The following is an 18,340-nucleotide window of genomic DNA, read 5'->3' as shown; positions in this document are numbered from 1 at the left end:
TCACTCATTTAATTGATAATACTACCAATACTTTCACTCATTTAATTGATAATACTACCAATACTTTCACACATTTAATTGATAATATTACCAACACTTTCACTCATTTAATTGATAATACTACCAATACTTTCACTCATTTAATTGATAATACTACCAATACTTTCACTCATTTAATTGATAATATTACCAATACTTTCACTCATTTAATTTATAATACTACCAACACTTTCACTCATTTAATTGATAATACTACCAATACTTTCACTCATTTAATTGATAATACTACCAATACTTTCACTCATTTAATTGATAATATTACCAATACTTTCACTCATTTAATTGATAATATTACCAATACTTTCACTCATTTAATTGATAATATTACCAATACTTTCACTCATTTAATTGATATTACTACCAATACTTTCACTCATTTAATTGATAATACTACCAATACTTTCACTCATTTAATTGATAATACTACCAATACTTTCACTCATTTAATTGATAATATTACCAATACTTTCACTTATTTAATTGATAATACTACCAATACTTTCACTCATTTAATTGATAATACTACCAATACTTTCACTCATTTAATTGATAATACTACCAATACTTTCACTCATTTAATTGATAATACTACCAATACTTTCACTCATTTAATTGATAATACTACCAATACTTTCACTCATTTAATTGATAATATTACCAATACTTTCACTCATTTAATTGATAATACTACCAATACTTTCACTCATTTAATTGATAATACTACCAATACTTTCACTCATTTAATTGATAATACTACCAATACTTTCACTCATTTAATTGATAATATTACCAATACTTTCACTCATTTAATTGATAATATTACCAATACTTTCACTCATTTAATTGATAATACTACCAACACTTTCACTCATTTAATTGATAATACTACCAATACTTTCACTCATTTAATTGATAATACTACCAATACTTTCACTCATTTAATTGATAATACTACCAATACTTTCACACATTTAATTGATAATATTACCAACACTTTCACTCATTTAATTGATAATACTACCAATACTTTCACTCATTTAATTGATAATACTACCAATACTTTCACTCATTCAATTGATAATACTACCAACACTTTCACTCATTTAATTGATAATATTACCAATACTTTCACTCATTTAATTGATAATATTACCAATACTTTCACTCATTTAATTGATAATATTACCAATACTTTCACTCATTTAATTGATAATACTACCAATACTTTCACTCATTTAATTGATAATACTACCAACACTTTCACTCATTTAATTGATAATATTACCAATACTTTCACTCATTTAATTGATAATACTACCAATACTTTCACTTATTTAATTGATAATACTACCAATACTTTCACTCATTTAATTGATAATATTACCAATACTTTCACTCATTTAATTGATAATACTACCAATACTTTCACTCATTTAATTGATAATACTACCAACACTTTCACTCATTTAATTGATAATATTACCAATACTTTCACTCATTTAATTGATAATACTACCAATACTTTCACTCATTTAATTGATAATACTACCAACACTTTCACTCATTTAATTGATAATATTACCAATACTTTCACTCATTTAATTGATAATACTACCAATACTTTCACTCATTTAATTGATAATATTACCAATACTTTCACTCATTTAATTGATAATACTACCAATACTTTCACTCATTTAATTGATAATACTACCAATACTTTCACTCATTTAATTGATAATATTACCAATACTTTCACTCATTTAATTGATAATACTACCAATACTTTCACTTATTTAATTGATAATATTACCAAGACTTTCACTTATTTAATTGATAATACTACCAATACTTTCACTCATTTAATTGATAATACTACCAATACTTTCACTTATTTAATTGATAATACTACCAATACTTTCACCTATTTAATTGATAATATTACCAATACTTTCACTCATTTAATTGATAATACTACCAATACTTTCACTCATTTAATTGATAATACTACCAATACTTTCACTCATTTAATTGATAATATTACCAATACTTTCACACATTTAATTGATAATACTACCAACACTTTCACTCATTTAATTGATATTACCAACACTTTCACTCATTTAATTGACATTACTACCAATACTTTCACTCATTTAATTGATAATACTACCAACACTTTCACTCATTTAATTGATAATATTACCAACACTTTCACTCATTTAATTGACATTACTACCAATACTTTCACACATTTAATTGATAATATTACCAACACTTTCACTCATTTAATTGATAATACTACCAATACTTTCACTCATTTAATTGATAATACTACCAATACTTTCACACATTTAATTGATAATATTACCAACACTTTCACTCATTTAATTGATAATACTACCAATACTTTCACTCATTTAATTGATAATACTACCAATACTTTCACCTATTTAATTGATAATATTACCAATACTTTCACTCATTTAATTGATAATACTACCAATACTTTCACTCATTTAATTGATAATACTACCAATACTTTCACTCATTTAATTGATAATATTACCAATACTTTCACACATTTAATTGATAATACTACCAACACTTTCACTCATTTAATTGATAATATTACCAACACTTTCACTCATTTAATTGACATTACTACCAATACTTTCACTCATTTAATTGATAATACTACCAACACTTTCACTCATTTAATTGATAATATTACCAACACTTTCACTCATTTAATTGACATTACTACCAATACTTTCACACATTTAATTGATAATATTACCAACACTTTCACTCATTTAATTGATAATACTACCAATACTTTCACTCATTTAATTGATAATACTACCAATACTTTCACACATTTAATTGATAATATTACCAACACTTTCACTCATTTAATTGATAATACTACCAATACTTTCACTCATTTAATTGATAATACTACCAATACTTTCACTCATTTAATTGATAATACTACCAATACTTTCACTCATTTAATTGATAATACTACCAATACTTTCACTCATTTAATTGATAATACTACCAATACTTTCACTCATTTAATTGATAATACTACCAATACTTTCACTCATTTAATTGATAATACTACCAATACTTTCACTCATTTAATTGATAATATTACCAATACTTTCACTCATTTAATTGATAATACTACCAATACTTTCACTCATTTAATTGATAATACTACCAATACTTTCACTCATTTAATTGATAATACTACCAATACTTTCACTCATTTAATTGATAATATTACCAACACTTTCACTCATTTAATTGATAATACTACCAATACTTTCACCTATTTAATTGATAATATTACCAATACTTTCACTCATTTAATTGATAATACTACCAATACTTTCACTCATTTAATTGATAATACTACCAATACTTTCACTCATTTAATTGATAATACTACCAATACTTTCACTCATTTAATTGATAATACTACCAATACTTTCACTCATTTAATTGATAATATTACCAATACGTTCACTCATTTAATTGATAATACTACCAATACTTTCACTTATTTAATTGATAATATTACCAATACTTTCACTCATTTAATTGATAATACTACCAATACTTTCATTCATTTAATTGATAATATTACCAATACTTTCACTCATTTAATTGATAATACTACCAATACATTCACTCATTTAATTGATAATACTACCAATACTTTCACTCATTTAATTGATAATACTACCAATACTTTCACTCATTTAATTGATAATATTACCAATACTTTCACTCATTTAATTGATAATATTACCAATACTTTCACTCATTTAATTGATAATACTACCAATACATTCACTCATTTAATTGATAATACTACCAATACTTTCACTCATTTAATTGATAATACTACCAATACTTTCACTCATTTAATTGATAATATTACCAATACTTTCACTCATTTAATTGATAATACTACCAATACTTTCACTCATTTAATTGATAATACTACCAATACTTTCACTCATTTAATTGATATTACTACCAATACTTTCACTCATTTAATTGATAATATTACCAATACTTTCACCTGTTTAATTGATAATACTACCAACACTTTCACTCATTTAATTGATAATACTACCAATACTTTCACTTATTTAATTGATAATATTACCAACACTTTCACTCATTTAATTGATAATACTACCAATACTTTCACTCATTTAATTGATAATACTACCAATACTTTCACTCATTTAATTGATAATACTACCAATACTTTCACTCATTTAATTGATAATACTACCAATACTTTCACTCATTTAATTGATAATACTACCAATACTTTCACTCATTTAATTGATAATACTACCAATACATTCACTCATTTAATTGATAATATTACCAATACTTTCACTCATTTAATTGATAATACTACCAATACTTTCACTCATATAATTGATAATATTACCAATACGTTCACTCATTTAATTGATAATACTACCAATACTTTCACTCATTTAATTGATAATACTACCAATACTTTCACTCATTTAATTGATAATACTACCAATACATTCACTCATTTAATTGATAATATTACCAATACTTTCACTCATTTAATTGATAATACTACCAATACTTTCACTCATATAATTGATAATATTACCAATACGTTCACTCATTTAATTGATAATACTACCAATACTTTCACTCATTTAATTGATAATACTACCAATACTTTCACTCATTTAATTGATAATACTACCAATACTTTCACTCATTTAATTGATAATACTACCAATACTTTCACTCATTTAATTGATAATACTACCAATACATTCACTCATTTAATTGATAATACTACCAATACTTTCACTCATTTAATTGATAATACTACCAATACTTTCACTCATTTAATTGATAATATTACCAATACTTTCACTCATTTAATTGATAATACTACCAATACTTTCACCTATTTAATTGATAATACTACCAATACTTTCACTCATTTAATTGATAATACTACCAATACTTTCACTCATTTAATTGATAATATTACCAATACTTTCACTCATTTAATTGATAATATTACCAACACTTTCACTCATTTAATTGATAATACTACCAACACTTTCACTCATTTAATTGATAATACTACCAATACTTTCACTCATTTAATTGATAATATTACCAATACTTTCACTCATTTAATTGATAATACTACCAACACTTTCACTCATTTAATTGATAATATTACCAATACTTTCACTCATTTAATTGATAATACTACCAACACTTTCACTCATTTAATTGATAATACTACCAATACTTTCACACATTTAATTGATAATACTACCAATACTTTCACTCATTTAATTGATAATACTACCAATACTTTCACTCATTTAATTGATAATACTACCAATACTTTCACTCATTTAATTGATAATATTACCAATACTTTCACACATTTAATTGATAATACTACCAATACTTTCACTCATTTAATTGATAATATTACCAATACTTTCACTCATTTAATTGATAATACTACCAATACTTTCACACATTTAATTGATAATACTACCAATACTTTCACCTATTTAATTGATAATATTACCAACACTTTCACTCATTTAATTGATAATACTACCAATACTTTCAATCATTTAATTGATAATACTACCAATACTTTCACTCATTTAATTGATAATACTACCAATACTTTCACTCATTTAATTGATAATATTACCAATACTTTCACTCATTTAATTGATAATACTACCAATACTTTCACTCATTTAATTGATAATACTACCAATACTTTCACTCATTTAATTGATAATATTACCAATACGTTCACTCATTTAATTGATAATACTACCAATACTTTCACTCATTTAATTGATAATACTACCAATACTTTCACTCATTTAATTGATAATATTACCAATACTTTCACTCATTTAATTGATAATACTACCAACACTTTCACTCATTTAATTGATAATACTACCAATACTTTCACTCATTTAATTGATAATACTACCAATACTTTCACTCATTTAATTGATAATATTACCAATACTTTCACTCATTTAATTGATATTACTACCAATACTTTCACTCATTTAATTGATAATACTACCAATACTTTCACTCATTTAATTGATAATACTACCAATACTTTCACTCATTTAATTGATAATACTACCAATACGTTCACTCATTTAATTGATAATATTACCAATACGTTCACTCATTTAATTGATAATACTACCAATACTTTCACTCATTTAATTGATAATACTACCAATACTTTCACTCATTTAATTGATAATACTACCAATACTTTCACTCATTTAATTGATAATACTACCAATACTTTCACTCATTTAATTGATAATACTACCAATACTTTCACTCATTTAATTGATAATACTACCAATACTTTCAATCATTTAATTGATAATACTACCAATACTTTCACTCATTTAATTGATAATACTACCAATACTTTCACTCATTTAATTGATAATATTACCAATACTTTCACTCATTTAATTGATAATACTACCAACACTTTCACTCATTTAATTGATAATACTACCAATACTTTCACTCATTTAATTGATAATACTACCAATACTTTCACTCATTTAATTGATAATATTACCAATACTTTCACTCATTTAATTGATATTACTACCAATACTTTCACTCATTTAATTGATAATATTACCAATACTTTCACTCATTTAATTGATAATACTACCAATACTTTCACTCATTTAATTGATAATACTACCAATACTTTCACTCATTTAATTGATAATACTACCAATACTTTCACTCATTTAATTGATAATATTACCAACACTTTCACTCATTTAATTGATAATACTACCAATACTTTCACTCATTTAATTGATAATACTACCAATACTTTCACTCATTTAATTGATAATACTACCAATACTTTCACTCATTTAATTGATAATACTACCAACACTTTCACACATTTAATTGATAATACTACCAATACTTTCACTCATTTAATTGATAATATTACCAATACTTTCACTCATTTAATTGATAATACTACCAATACTTTCACACATTTAATTGATAATACTACCAATACTTTCACCTATTTAATTGATAATATTACCAACACTTTCACTCATTTAATTGATAATACTACCAATACTTTCAATCATTTAATTGATAATACTACCAATACTTTCACTCATTTAATTGATAATACTACCAATACTTTCACTCATTTAATTGATAATATTACCAATACTTTCACTCATTTAATTGATAATACTACCAATACTTTCACTCATTTAATTGATAATACTACCAATACTTTCACTCATTTAATTGATAATACTACCAATACTTTCACTCATTTAATTGATAATACTACCAATACTTTCACCTATTTAATTGATAATATTACCAACACTTTCACTCATTTAATTGATAATACTACCAATACTTTCACTCATTTAATTGATAATATTACCAATACGTTCACTCATTTAATTGATAATACTACCAATACTTTCACTCATTTAATTGATAATACTACCAATACTTTCACTCATTTAATTGATAATACTACCAACACTTTCACTCATTTAATTGATAATACTACCAATACATTCACTCATTTAATTGATAATACTACCAATACTTTCACTCATTTAATTGATAATACTACCAATACTTTCACTCATTTAATTGATAATACTACCAATACTTTCACTCATTTAATTGATAATACTACCAATACTTTCACTCATTTAATTGATAATACTACCAACACTTTCACTCATTTAATTGATAATACTACCAATACATTCACTCATTTAATTGATAATACTACCAATACTTTCACTCATTTAATTGATAATATTACCAATACTTTCACTCATTTAATTGATAATACTACCAATACTTTCACTCATTTAATTGATAATACTACCAATACATTCACTCATTTAATTGATAATACTACCAATACTTTCACTCATTTAATTGATAATACTACCAATACTTTCACTCATTTAATTGATAATACTACCAATACTTTCACTTATTTAATTGATAATATTACCAATACTTTCACTCATTTAATTGATAATACTACCAATACTTTCACTTATTTAATTGATAATACTACCAATACTTTCACTCATTTAATTGATAATACTACCAATACTTTCACTTATTTAATTGATAATATTACCAAGACTTTCACTCATTTAATTGATAATACTACCAATACTTTCAGTCATTTAATTGATAATACTACCAATACTTTCACTCATTTAATTGATAATACTACCAATACTTTCACTTATTTAATTGATAATATTACCAAGACTTTCACTCATTTAATTGATAATATTACCAATACTTTCACACATTTAATTGATAATATTACCAAGACTTTCACTCATTTAATTGATAATACTACCAATACTTTCACTCATTTAATTGATAATACTACCAATACTTTCACTCATTTAATTGATAATACTACCAACACTTTCACTCATTTAATTGATAATACTACCAATACTTTCACTCATTTAATTGATAATACTACCAATACTTTCACTTATTTAATTGATAATATTACCAAGACTTTCACTCATTTAATTGATAATACTACCAATACTTTCACTCATTTAATTGATAATACTACCAATACTTTCACTCATTTAATTGATAATACTACCAATACTTTCACTTATTTAATTGATAATATTACCAAGACTTTCACTCATTTAATTGATAATACTACCAATACTTTCACTTATTTAATTGATAATATTACCAAGACTTTCACTCATTTAATTGATAATACTACCAATACTTTCACTCATTTAATTGATAATACTACCAATACTTTCACACATTTAATTGATAATACTACCAATACTTTCACCTATTTAATTGATAATATTACCAACACTTTCACTCATTTAATTGATAATACTACCAATACTTTCAATCATTTAATTGATAATACTACCAATACTTTCACTCATTTAATTGATAATACTACCAATACTTTCACTCATTTAATTGATAATATTACCAATACTTTCACTCATTTAATTGATAATACTACCAATACTTTCACTCATTTAATTGATAATACTACCAATACTTTCACTCATTTAATTGATAATATTACCAATACGTTCACTCATTTAATTGATAATACTACCAATACTTTCACTCATTTAATTGATAATACTACCAATACTTTCACTCATTTAATTGATAATATTACCAATACTTTCACTCATTTAATTGATAATACTACCAACACTTTCACTCATTTAATTGATAATACTACCAATACTTTCACTCATTTAATTGATAATACTACCAATACTTTCACTCATTTAATTGATAATATTACCAATACTTTCACTCATTTAATTGATATTACTACCAATACTTTCACTCATTTAATTGATAATATTACCAATACTTTCACTCATTTAATTGATAATACTACCAACACTTTCACTCATTTAATTGATAATACTACCAATACTTTCACTCATTTAATTGATAATACTACCAATACTTTCACTCATTTAATTGATAATACTACCAATACTTTCACTCATTTAATTGATAATACTACCAATACTTTCACTCATTTAATTGATAATACTACCAATACTTTCAATCATTTAATTGATAATACTACCAATACTTTCACTCATTTAATTGATAATACTACCAATACTTTCACTCATTTAATTGATAATATTACCAATACTTTCACTCATTTAATTGATAATACTACCAATACTTTCACTCATTTAATTGATAATACTACCAACACTTTCACTCATTTAATTGATAATACTACCAATACTTTCACTCATTTAATTGATAATACTACCAATACTTTCACTCATTTAATTGATAATATTACCAATACTTTCACTCATTTAATTGATAATACTACCAATACTTTCACTCATTTAATTGATAATACTACCAATACTTTCACTCATTTAATTGATAATACTACCAATACTTTCACTCATTTAATTGATAATATTACCAATACTTTCACTCATTTAATTGATAATACTACCAATACTTTCACTCATTTAATTGATAATACTACCAACACTTTCACTCATTTAATTGATAATACTACCAATACTTTCACTCATTTAATTGATAATACTACCAATACTTTCACTCATTTAATTGATAATATTACCAATACTTTCACTCATTTAATTGATAATACTACCAATACTTTCACTCATTTAATTGATAATACTACCAATACTTTCACTCATTTAATTGATAATACTACCAATACTTTCACTCATTTAATTGATAATATTACCAATACTTTCACTCATTTAATTGATAATACTACCAATACTTTCACTCATTTAATTGATAATACTACCAACACTTTCACTCATTTAATTGATAATACTACCAATACTTTCACTCATTTAATTGATAATACTACCAATACTTTCACTCATTTAATTGATAATATTACCAATACTTTCACTCATTTAATTGATATTACTACCAATACTTTCACTCATTTAATTGATAATATTACCAATACTTTCACTCATTTAATTGATAATACTACCAATACTTTCACTCATTTAATTGATAATACTACCAATACTTTCACTCATTTAATTGATAATACTACCAATACTTTCACTCATTTAATTGATAATACTACCAATACTTTCACTCATTTAATTGATAATACTACCAATACTTTCACTCATTTAATTGATAATACTACCAATACTTTCACCTATTTAATTGATAATATTACCAACACTTTCACTCATTTAATTGATAATACTACCAATACTTTCACTCATTTAATTGATAATATTACCAATACGTTCACTCATTTAATTGATAATACTACCAATACTTTCACTCATTTAATTGATAATACTACCAATACTTTCACTCATTTAATTGATAATACTACCAACACTTTCACTCATTTAATTGATAATACTACCAATACATTCACTCATTTAATTGATAATACTACCAATACTTTCACTCATTTAATTGATAATACTACCAATACTTTCACTCATTTAATTGATAATACTACCAATACTTTCACTCATTTAATTGATAATACTACCAATACTTTCACTCATTTAATTGATAATACTACCAACACTTTCACTCATTTAATTGATAATACTACCAATACATTCACTCATTTAATTGATAATACTACCAATACTTTCACTCATTTAATTGATAATATTACCAATACTTTCACTCATTTAATTGATAATACTACCAATACTTTCACTCATTTAATTGATAATACTACCAATACATTCACTCATTTAATTGATAATACTACCAATACTTTCACTCATTTAATTGATAATACTACCAATACTTTCACTCATTTAATTGATAATACTACCAATACTTTCACTTATTTAATTGATAATATTACCAATACTTTCACTCATTTAATTGATAATACTACCAATACTTTCACTCATTTAATTGATAATACTACCAATACTTTCACTCATTTAATTGATAATATTACCAAGACTTTCACTCATTTAATTGATAATACTACCAATACTTTCACTCATTTAATTGATAATACTACCAATACTTTCACTTATTTAATTGATAATACTACCAATACTTTCACTCATTTAATTGATAATACTACCAATACTTTCACTTATTTAATTGATAATATTACCAAGACTTTCACTTATTTAATTGATAATACTACCAATACTTTCACTCATTCAATTGATAATACTACCAATACTTTCACTCATTTAATTGATAATACTACCAATACTTTCACTCATTTAATTGATAATACTACCAATACTTTCACTCATTTAATTGATAATACTACCAATACTTTCACTTATTTAATTGATAATATTACCAAGACTTTCACTCATTTAATTGATAATACTACCAATACTTTCACTTATTTAATTGATAATACTACCAATACTTTCACTCATTTAATTGATAATACTACCAATACTTTCACTTATTTAATTGATAATATTACCAATACTTTCACTCATTTAATTGATAATATTACCAATACTTTCACTCATTTAATTGATAATATTACCAATACTTTCACTCATTTAATTGATAATACTACCAATACTTTCACTCATTTAATTGATAATACTACCAATACTTTCACTCATTTAATTGATAATACTACCAATACTTTCACTTATTTAATTGATAATATTACCAAGACTTTCACTCATTTAATTGATAATACTACCAATACTTTCACTCATTTAATTGATAATACTACCAACACTTTCACTCATTTAATTGATAATACTACCAATACTTTCACTCATTTAATTGATAATACTACCAATACTTTCACTTATTTAATTGATAATATTACCAAGACTTTCACTCATTTAATTGATAATACTACCAATACTTTCACTCATTTAATTGATAATACTACCAATACTTTCACTCATTTAATTGATAATACTACCAATACTTTCACTTATTTAATTGATAATATTACCAAGACTTTCACTCATTTAATTGATAATACTACCAATACTTTCACTTATTTAATTGATAATATTACCAAGACTTTCACTCATTTAATTGATAATACTACCAATACTTTCACTCATTTAATTGATAATACTACCAATACTTTCACTCATTTAATTGATAATATTACCAATACTTTCACTCATTTAATTGATAATACTACCAATACTTTCACTCATTTAATTGATAATATTACCAATACTTTCACTCATTTAATTGATAATACTACCAATACTTTCACTCATTTAATTGATAATACTACCAATACTTTCAATCATTTAATTGATAATACTACCAATACTTTCACTCATTTAATTGATAATATTACCAATACTTTCAATCATTTAATTTATAATACTACCAATACTTTCACTCATTTAATTGATAATATTACCAATACTTTCACTCATTTAATTGATAATACTACCAATACTTTCACTCATTTAATTGATAATACTACCAATACTTTCAATCATTTAATTTATAATACTACCAATACTTTCACTCATTTAATTGATAATATTACCAATACTTTCACTCATTTAATTGATAATACTACCAATACTTTCACTCATTTAATTGATAATACTACCAATACTTTCAATCATTTAATTGATAATACTACCAATACTTTCACTTATTTAATTGATAATATTACCAACACTTTCACTCATTTAATTGATAATACTACCAATACTTTCACTCATTTAATTGATAATACTACCAATACTTTCACTCATTTAATTGATAATACTACCAATACTTTCACTCATTTAATTGATAATACTACCAATACTTTCACTCATTTAATTGATAATACTACCAATACTTTCACTCATTTAATTGATAATACTACCAATACTTTCACTCATTTAATTGATAATACTACCAATACTTTCACCTATTTAATTGATAATACTACCAATACTTTCACTCATTTAATTGATAATACTACCAATACTTTCACCTATTTAATTGATAATACTACCAATACTTTCACTCATTTAATTGATAATACTACCAATACTTTCACTCATTTAATTGATAATACTACCAATACTTTCACTCATTTAATTGATAATACTACCAATACTTTCACTCATTTAATTGATAATACTACCAATACTTTCACTCATATAATTGATAATACTACCAATACTTTCACTCATTTAATTGATAATACTACCAATACTTTCACTCATTTAATTGATAATACTACCAATACTTTCACCTATTTAATTGATAATATTACCAATACTTTCACTCATTTAATTGATAATACTACCAATACTTTCACTCATTTAATTGATAATACTACCAATACTTTCACCTATTTAATTGATAATACTACCAATACTTTCACTCATTTAATTGATAATACTACCAATACTTTCACTCATTTAATTGATAATACTACCAATACTTTCACTCATTTAATTGATAATACTACCAATACTTTCACTCATTTAATTGATAATACTACCAATACTTTCACTCATTTAATTGATAATACTATCAATACTTTCACTCATTTAATTGATAATACTACCAATACTTTCACTCATTTAATTGATAATACTACCAATACTTTCACTCATATAATTGATAATACTACCAATACTTTCACCTATTTAATTGATAATACTACCAATACTTTAACTCATTTAATTGATAATACTACCAATACTTTCACTCATTTAATTGATAATACTACCAATACTTTCACTCATTTAATTGATAATACTACCAATACTTTCACTCATTTAATTGATAATACTACCAATACTTTCACTCATTTAATTGATATTACCAATACGTTCACTCATTCAATTGATAATACTACCAATACTTTCACACATTTAATTGATAATACTACCAATACTTTCACTCATTTAATTGATAATATTACCAATACTTTCACTCATTTAATTGATAATACTACCAATACTTTCACTCATTTAATTGATAATATTACCAATACTTTCACTCATATAATTGATAATACTACCAATACTTTCACTCATTTAATTGATAATACTACCAATACTTTCACTCATATAATTGATAATACTACCAATACTTTCACTCATTTAATTGATAATACTACCAATACTTTCACTCATTTAATTGATAATACTACCAATACTTTCACTCATTTAATTGATAATACTACCAATACTTTCACTCATATAATTGATAATACTACCAATACTTTCACTCATTTAATTTATAATACTACCAATACTTTCACTCATATAATTGATAATACTACCAATACTTTCACTCATTTAATTGATAATATTACCAACACTTTCACTCATTTAATTGATAATACTACCAATACTTTCACTCATTTAATTGATAATACTACCAATACTTTCACTCATTTAATTGATAATATTACCAATACTTTCACTCATTTAATTGATAATATTACCAATACTTTCACTGATTTAATTGATAATACTACCAATACGTTCACTCATTTAATTGATATTACTACCAATACTTTCACCTATTTAATTGATAATACTACCAATACTTTCACTCATTTAATTGATAATACTACCAATACTTTCACTCATTTAATTGATAATACTACCAATACTTTCACTCATTTAATTGATAATACTACCAATACTTTCACGCATTTAATTGATAATACTACCAATACTTTCACTCATTTAATTGATAATACTACCAATACTTTCACTCATTTAATTGATAATACTACCAATACTTTCACTCATTTAATTGATAATACTACCAATACTTTCACTCATTTAATTGATAATACTACCAACACTTTCACTCATTTAATTGATAATACTACCAATACTTTCACTCATTTAATTGATAATACTACCAATACTTTCACTCATTTAATTGATAATACTACCAATACTTTCACTCATTTAATTGATAATACTACCAATACTTTCACTCATTTAATTGATAATACTACCAATACTTTCACTCATTTAATTGATAATACTACCAATACTTTCACTCATTTAATTGATAATACTACCAATACTTTCACTCATTTAATTGATAATACTACCAATACTTTCACTCATTTAATTGATAATACTACCAATACTTTCACTCATTTAATTGATAATACTACCAATACTTTCACTCATTCAATTGATAATACTACCAATACTTTCACTCATTTAATTGATAATATTACCAATACTTTCACTCATTTAATTGATAATACTACCAATACTTTCACTCATTTAATTGATAATACTACCAATACTTTCACTCATTTAATTGATAATACTACCAATACTTTCACTCATTTAATTGATAATACTACCAATACTTTCACTCATTTAATTGATAATACTACCAATACTTTCACTCATTTAATTGATAATACTACCAATACTTTCACTCATTTAATTGATAATATTACCAATACTTTCACTCATTTAATTGATAATACTACCAATACTTTCACGCATTTAATTGATAATACTACCAATACTTTCACTCATTTAATTGATAATACTACCAATACTTTCACTCATTTAATTGATAATACTACCAAGACTTTTTTAAATTGATGATAAATGTAATATCCTACTGATTGCAAATGATTTTTATGAAACAAGGAATAACAGTATTTTAAGACATTAGATAAGAAAGCTGAGAAAGAATGACTTCACTGTCATTGTAGAGTGTCTTCCTTAAAAGAAAGTTGATAATGTTCTGTATGATGAGATAATAAATATTTGCCATGGTTATTAGTGTACAAATGTTCTTGCCAATGTAGTTTATTTGGTTGTTGTAATGGCAATTACAATTGTTATCTTTTTACAAAAATAGAGAATTAAAACATTTTCAATTAAAGAGGTCTACCCAAGGTACATACTGGAACATACCAAGTATCAAAGCAATTGAGTTGGTAGTTTTCAAGAAGAAGTTGAAAATACATTTTTTACCAAAAGTGACAATATAATGTAAATTAGGTATTTAATATGGAGAGTTCAATCTTAGTACACCAGGTTAGGTTTCTGAAATATAGCAGAGCACTTACATGCATGTATCCTGATCTAAGAGCAACTATGTTGTATCATGTTCATCTCTTGACTATATGCAAATTTGAATAGTGGGGGTTTAGAAAGTATCTTGACAAATGCAATTTATTCAAACTTTTTGTGAACATGATTACATATATTTAATAGAATATAATTATGTGTCCAAACATCAATTATTAAAAAAACTTTTAATAGCTAGATTTGAGGGATCATTATTATTATCATTGCATACCCCAGTCACATTGGCATCTCAATAAAGTTTTCAGAATGCACATTTGAAACTAAGTGTCCACTAACTCATCACACTAAGCAACCAACTATTATGACAATCCAGAAGTCATTTTTGTGTGTAAAGCTGAATGTTTCACTTTGATTGACATGGATGAAAATATGATGAATGAAACTGAGACTACATGGCGTGTTGTAGCCACATGTCCTCAACATGTGTTAAAACACACTTTGCATATGAATGTATGTGATATACCGGTAGTGTGAAATGACCCACATGTAATACAACAGTGTAGTTCAGTTATCATTCTATATATTTATGGATACTTCCATAATCCAATAATATTTTATCTTTGATATCAGCAGTCTAATTATAGCAGCATTAATCACCAAGTTATATTGATACACACAGTAATCGCTTGTTGACGTCAGACTCAGAATAAAATATTGTGGGATATATGCATACGTGTGGTTAATGATTACCCATATGTATTGTACCACGCAGACAATATCAAGTTCTACGCTTGACAACAGCTGTTGCTATGGGTAGCACATGCAGCAAGAATTCAATATTTCCAATTTATGAATATGTGACAGATGCTGCAAATATTAAGTAAACGTAAACTTACATCTCATTCATATACACAATTGCACCTACTTTTTATATATCATTTTTCAAGAGTTCATTTAAAGGTAAGATGTGGTTTAATGAACTCATCTGTATTATTATTAATATTCCTAGGAGACATGTTAATAATGCACTGACTATTTCCCAGTAATCCTGATACAAATGATTTTCAGCAGATAGAAACCAGAAAAGAAATTTGAAACTAATGTTAGTAATTTATAGTGAATGTCATTTGACACATATCAGTATTTTTCAGCGTAAATGGAAATTATTATCATCATGTATGTGGCAGAAAAAACACATGCCACACATATGGGCGTAATGACAGTATTAAATGCAAGAAAACATTACATTTAGTGATTCTATTATTGTGAAGATTATTTATATCAATGTCTAATATGTTGGGGATGGGTAATAATTTCAATTTCTGTTTCATGAAACAATAAAATTTCATTCTGTATTTCTATACTTCATCTTATCGTGTTTACAAATAAAATAACCTAATTTTAGGGGAAAATAAATTGGTATTTTATATAATGTATGTTACATGTTTAACAAAATAGATATTTTATACCATCCATTAATGGTAACACAAAATGGATGTCAATGACAAAGACCAAGCAAATGAAATGTGAAGCAACTTTCAATTGAAGTCTTATTGTTGGTTATAACTTGATTTTGATGTGAAATCTAGACATGTTCT

General features: G+C 24.5%; 1 protein-coding gene across 3 annotated transcripts in view; it reads right to left on the bottom strand.

Moving 5' to 3' along the window:
• LOC100370381 (serine/threonine-protein kinase B-raf-like) overlaps window positions 1–18,340 on the bottom strand; it is an 87,220-nt gene that overhangs the window by 49,300 nt on the left and 19,580 nt on the right. The gene's annotated exons all lie outside the window — the stretch shown is intronic.

This window comes from Saccoglossus kowalevskii, chromosome 3 (genome assembly GCF_978046115.1).
Source record: "Saccoglossus kowalevskii chromosome 3, keSacKowa6.1, whole genome shotgun sequence".
Taxonomy (NCBI): Eukaryota; Metazoa; Hemichordata; class Enteropneusta; family Harrimaniidae; genus Saccoglossus; species Saccoglossus kowalevskii.
The sequence above is the reverse complement of the archived record's forward strand: the minus strand, read 5'-3'. Positions and strand labels throughout refer to the sequence as shown.